Genomic DNA, 5,510 nt, shown 5'->3' with positions numbered 1-5,510 from the left:
ATACAGCAATTGATCACAGAAAGGACAGTACATAAAATTGTTTTTTAAATGAACTGCTTCAGGCTCAATTCCTTTTATAAACCATGCCCACGATTAAATTAACTTCTCCTCATGAATCACAGGATAGTTAACACAATATAAATGAATCTTTTCTAATTAATATTTGATTTGTTTATCTATTTCACAGTCTCTGTATCTGACTAGCAACTGTTCTAAAAAGTTTCATATTTTCATCACATGATTTCACATAAAATAAGGAAAGAAAAGAAGAAAAACAAAAGGTGGAAAAGGGAACCAGCTGTTTTCTTTTTAAATAGACTGCAATTTCATCATCACAGAAGCCCAGGCTTTATAATTACTGCTTTTCTACGTGGTACTTGAGTCACCAGAGTGAAATCAAAACCTTTCTCTGTCCATGTCCAACCATTCATCAAAACAATTTTATTTTACTTAATAACAACTGAAACAGTAAAATATTGTCTAGCAGGATATATTTCTGAGAAAACGCTAATCTGGTTAAAATCACAACTTCCTGTGGTAGCTGTTAATTTCAAATGATTTGTTTATAGATAAGTGGTTTGTTTTTCAACTCTACTGAAATATTTGACATATATTACACCTCATAATTAAAAACGAAAAAACAAAATGTTTGCTTTGAGTACAGTTATTCAAGTTATCAAAAAATATTTTTTTCAAACATTTTATTTTATGAAAAATAGGAGTTTTAGTTTAAGTTCAGAATAAATTCCCATGCTGAAATTGTGCATTTCCTGTGAAGTGAAGAATTAATTCTAGTTTTTATTTTCTTCAATAACCAGATAGTGGGCTCTAACAGCAAGATGAAAAAGTGACTAGGCTATATTAAAAAAAAAATATTAAATCTTCTGTGTTAAAAAAACACATACTCTAAACGTGCCCTAAGTGCCTGGTCCTCACTTGTAGAACAATGAATTATTCGTATATTAGACTGTTTGCCTCATCTTTGTACTCAATATAAGTACATCACAAAATCCAGAGTAATATATGTCTTCTCAGTCTTTTAAGTATACTCATTGCCATTCCTCCCATTGGCCACACAGTGTGAATCTCCAGACTGCTTCAAGAACTCGATTTTTCTTCAAGATTCTTCTATTTGCAACACAATGATAAGAAATGAACAGTTTCAGAGATGGCAGAACAATCTTTCTTCCCTACTTTTCATGCATGGAAAACAAAGAACTCCTCCTGTTTGACCAAAAATTCATATTCAAGGTCAGAAGAATGGTTGAGGATTGCATGTCAAATCCAAGATGTTCGAGTCTAGAGAACACTGAGAAAGCCATCTTGACTTCTCTAATTAGATCCAGCATTCACTGATGGATGATTCACTGACAGGTTAAAGATTTTCCACAGTCAGTAGATACCTTCTACACATATCTCAGCAGAGTTAGCAAGGGCATTCAGTTTACAAAGCAGACCCACTTTTGTCCGGGTAGCTGAAACAATCCATTCATCCATCACAGCTCTGCCTTTTAAATATTAGCTATAGGGGCACCAACCTGGCAGTGGACTCCTGCGTCACTGCAACTAGGTCCTGATTATGAAGTGCTGTATTATTGAACCTCTTCCACAAACTATCACAATCTTAAAAAGAATAAGGGGTTTTGCTCTTACACTATATAGAATTTTAATTTAGGACTGTCTGCTATGAATAAAATCAAAACTGATGATTTAAGCTGCTTCTCCTTTCCCTAATACCTTGACTTTTTGTCTCCTTGATCCTCTGTTAGCAACTTAAAACATATGTTCTTTTCTCAGTTGTACATATTCATGCTGTTATATTAGTCTATTTAAAGTATTTCTAAAATCCTTCCAAAATCAATACTTATTAACGAATTCCATTAACTATGCTAAAATAGGTTTTCTCTCTGTTTGTTATCATGGAAAGGGAATGAAAAAATACAGATCCACATTGCTGGCAGGTTTCCAAGTCGAATGCTCATTTATGGACAATAGTCAATTGTAACCTACAAAATGAGTTTAACTTTTTTTCAGTCCGCCTGTAGTCCTTCTACCTGGCAGTAGCTTTACAACAAAGATTACTCCACGTGGATTAACTGTAGATTTGATTTTGCTCCACAGTGGGAACACAGGCAGGTGGATTACACTTACAGACCCTGTAATCCTTCACCCTGAAGCCATGGCAGGGCTGGAAGCCTTATTCCAGCTGGCGGCTGATCTCTATCTCCTCCTGCAACAAGGAGCTGCCAAGCAGTTTCACAAGCACAGCAATGTCACAGTCCATGCTTGGGTAATGTATGGTTTGGATAATCTTCTTCCCATTTTCTCAGGATGTGTGGAAATGTTCCTGCTAGGGAGTCTTCAGTCAGCTTTTGGAACAACATCTAAGTGAGGTGATGGTAAATTTTGAAAAGTATACTTGCAATGCAAAATTTGCAAAAAGAGCTTCTAGCTGTCACATGATGGACACCTAAAGTAGAGCTCTTCAACCTAGGCAGAAAAAAAAAAAAAAAAAAAAAAAGAGTTATTAAAAGTGAGCAGCCACTTTGGGAAGTATAGCAAAAATCAAACACCATCTGCCAGTTTATTTTCATTCTTCTCTACTGGAGAATGTGAAAAACAAAACTCATCAGGGATCATATTCTTTCCACTTAGAAGACTAAAAAAGCAAAACAAAATCCTGGCTGGATTACTGTCTTAAAAGTCAGAGAATAAGAGAGAGAAAGCTCATAACATTTTAGTAGTTTTGGACACATCACATTCTCATTCCTTGCAATTAAAGATAGATACCAAGAATTTTAAAGCCAGCTCCTAGGTATCACTCCGAAGAATAATGTGTCTGGTTACTTGAGTCAGAAGCTCCAAGACAACCTTCCACGTAATTTTGGGGCACTTTCCTTTCTGGTACCAGGCAATCCAACATGTGAACTTGAGAATGAAGTGCAAGGCAATATATATGGCATGAGACCAGACAACCTTCAGGCAGTCATGCACAGAAGCACTGCATTCCACCAGGGCAGAGCAGAGAGCGCAGGGCACAGGCAGAGGGTGTGTGCTTACATAAAACAGAAGAGATAAGGGAATAATTCACACCATTTTAAGATTCCAACTAATTACATCCTTTTTTTATATGTAACTTCCACTGCTATGATCTTGACAATTTTTCCTTACTTCATAACTAAAGAGTTCCAGCAACTATTCCTGTATTATTCTCTTCAGCTCCAGGGATCTCTTCTTTCTCTCATGCTGGACAAGACCACTCTGCATATCCAGGCAGACCCTCCAGTACCTCTAATTGTAACTGGAGTTGCAAGCGTAGTTTTTATATCCTGGCAGAAGTAATTTCCCAGGTTCTGTTTGGCCTGGGTTGTTGCAGGCCTGGTAGCTCCTTTTAGAAGACAGACCTTTGCTAAGCAGTTGAGCACCTTAACACCTGGAGCGCTGGCACTGCGTCTGCATCTAGACAAGACTTCTTCTAGTTCTTATGATTTATCCAAGTAGTATACAGAGACCATTCCAGTTAGTTGCATAAATTAATTCATGAAAAAAGAAATTTCAATAAACAATATGCATTCCTGGTAGATACACTTAGATTAAATTCATTTTTTTGAGGTTAGAAATTTGGTTCGGGTCTATACAAATCCAAAATGTTCTGAAAATTTTCTTGCTTTGGAATTTTCTTGATATGTTAACATCACTTTTATCAGGTTAAAAACATTGTGCTTTTTATCAGTTCCTTTCTGCCTATTTATCGTGCTTAAGTCTCTCCTGTAGAAATCAAGTAGGATCCTTCCCTTCAAAAAACACCAAGCTGACAACAGCTTTGACCTGGGAAAGATTTTGAATATGATTAAATAGTATAACAGGAGTACAGTTTATCTATTTGATAGTGTTCCAAATCTGCCTAGAATTTCCCAACAACAGTAGCTTCAAAATGACTGAAGATTCTTCTGCTTGAGAAATCTTCTCATGTTAACGGCTGCATACTTTCCCAGTTATTTCAGCCATCCACCTCAAGATTTGCAGGTTGCCTTATTTCAGATTTAAAACCACTTTAACCTATCACTACATAAATCTAAATGAATCAATCTACAATGTTATTTTTATAAGGGAAACATGCAGTTCTAATATGCAGTTACACTACTGTTTGGGTAAACAAGATGCAAGCAATACTCCAAAAACTGATTAAACATTAACTTCAAATTATGGGATGTCCTCAGGAATGGAATGTCTATATTACATACATACACACAGCACAGCAGGTCTTTGATTCTCCAGGAGCACCTAGCAGAAAATAAGTATAATACATGAAACAGAAAGACAACATTTCTACTTACTTCTAAATTCCAATTACTTTTGAATTTTAATCCTTATTATTTACATATTCAGTATTAAAGTAGTTTTGCTGGAAATGACACATTTGGCCCCAGAATCATGAACTAATTTTTAATGGAGCTTCTTCAGAATCCTCCAGTCACAATTTTAATCCAGGGAGGTTTCAGTGCCTGCGTCTGCTATATCTCTGGATCTTTTATTAAGAAGCCCTCTGCAAAGGGCTGAATGCTGAGACTTTGACCCCTCACCCTTGCAGTTCCCCAGGACTGGGTTTGATAAAGGAGGTTGTTAGAGGTGTTAGCATCTGATGGTCGATGTGCTTCCTATCTCTTAAGTGTCATCTTCTTGAAAATAGTCACATTTTCTCCTTAAAATTCTTACTTTTTAATGTGGTTAAATATGTGTCCTTTTAAAAATGAAACTAATGCTTCAGGTGAAGTAGAATGGACCAGTCCTATTCAGTGTTAATACAGAAAAGGGTTTTACTTCCTGCACATGAAGTTAGGGAGAGATAAAAAGATTTATTCCCTTGGTATTCAAATGGTAAATGAACATATCTTGTTCTTGTTTAGCCTTAAAGCTGGGCTTCTAACTTCACTAAAGAACAAGAAAGAAAAAAATGAAACCAGGATTACAGCCAGCTCATAGGACTACAGCAAATCTGTTTTAGGGTGAAAAGAGTACTTTTCCATTCTTTCTTTTGTCCTGGTGAATCAAAGGCACCCTGATTGCTGGTGTCATGTAATACTGATCAGAAAGGAATTAAGTGGCCAGTAAGAATGTGCTTTCTATCAAAGAGCTGGCAAATTGCAAGATGTAAAAGCCCAGAGGTCAGTGTAAATCTCCATATCAGAGGCAGCAGAATGGAAAGTGGGGGGAAAGGGGGTGGGGGGAATCTATTACAGTCAGCCCAATCCCTCACATCCAGATTTCTGTGAAAACAGACATTCATGATCCCCTCTCAGTCATGCTGTGTTCTCTATTTACTTTTTTTTTTTTAATACTTCACTTGGATTTTTTTGTTGTTTTTCCTAATGCAGTGATTTTTTTTTTAATCACATGATACACAGTCCAGCCTGAAGATGAACTGAATCCAGTAGAACAGCTACCTCAGCTGCTGCCACCCCCATTAAAAGACGAATCACAAAACCCACCTAAAGCAAGATGTCTGTCAT

Source organism: Columba livia, chromosome 1 (assembly GCF_036013475.1).
Source record: "Columba livia isolate bColLiv1 breed racing homer chromosome 1, bColLiv1.pat.W.v2, whole genome shotgun sequence".
Lineage (NCBI taxonomy): Eukaryota > Metazoa > Chordata > Aves > Columbiformes > Columbidae > Columba > Columba livia.
The sequence above is the reverse complement of the archived record's forward strand: the minus strand, read 5'-3'. Positions refer to the sequence as shown.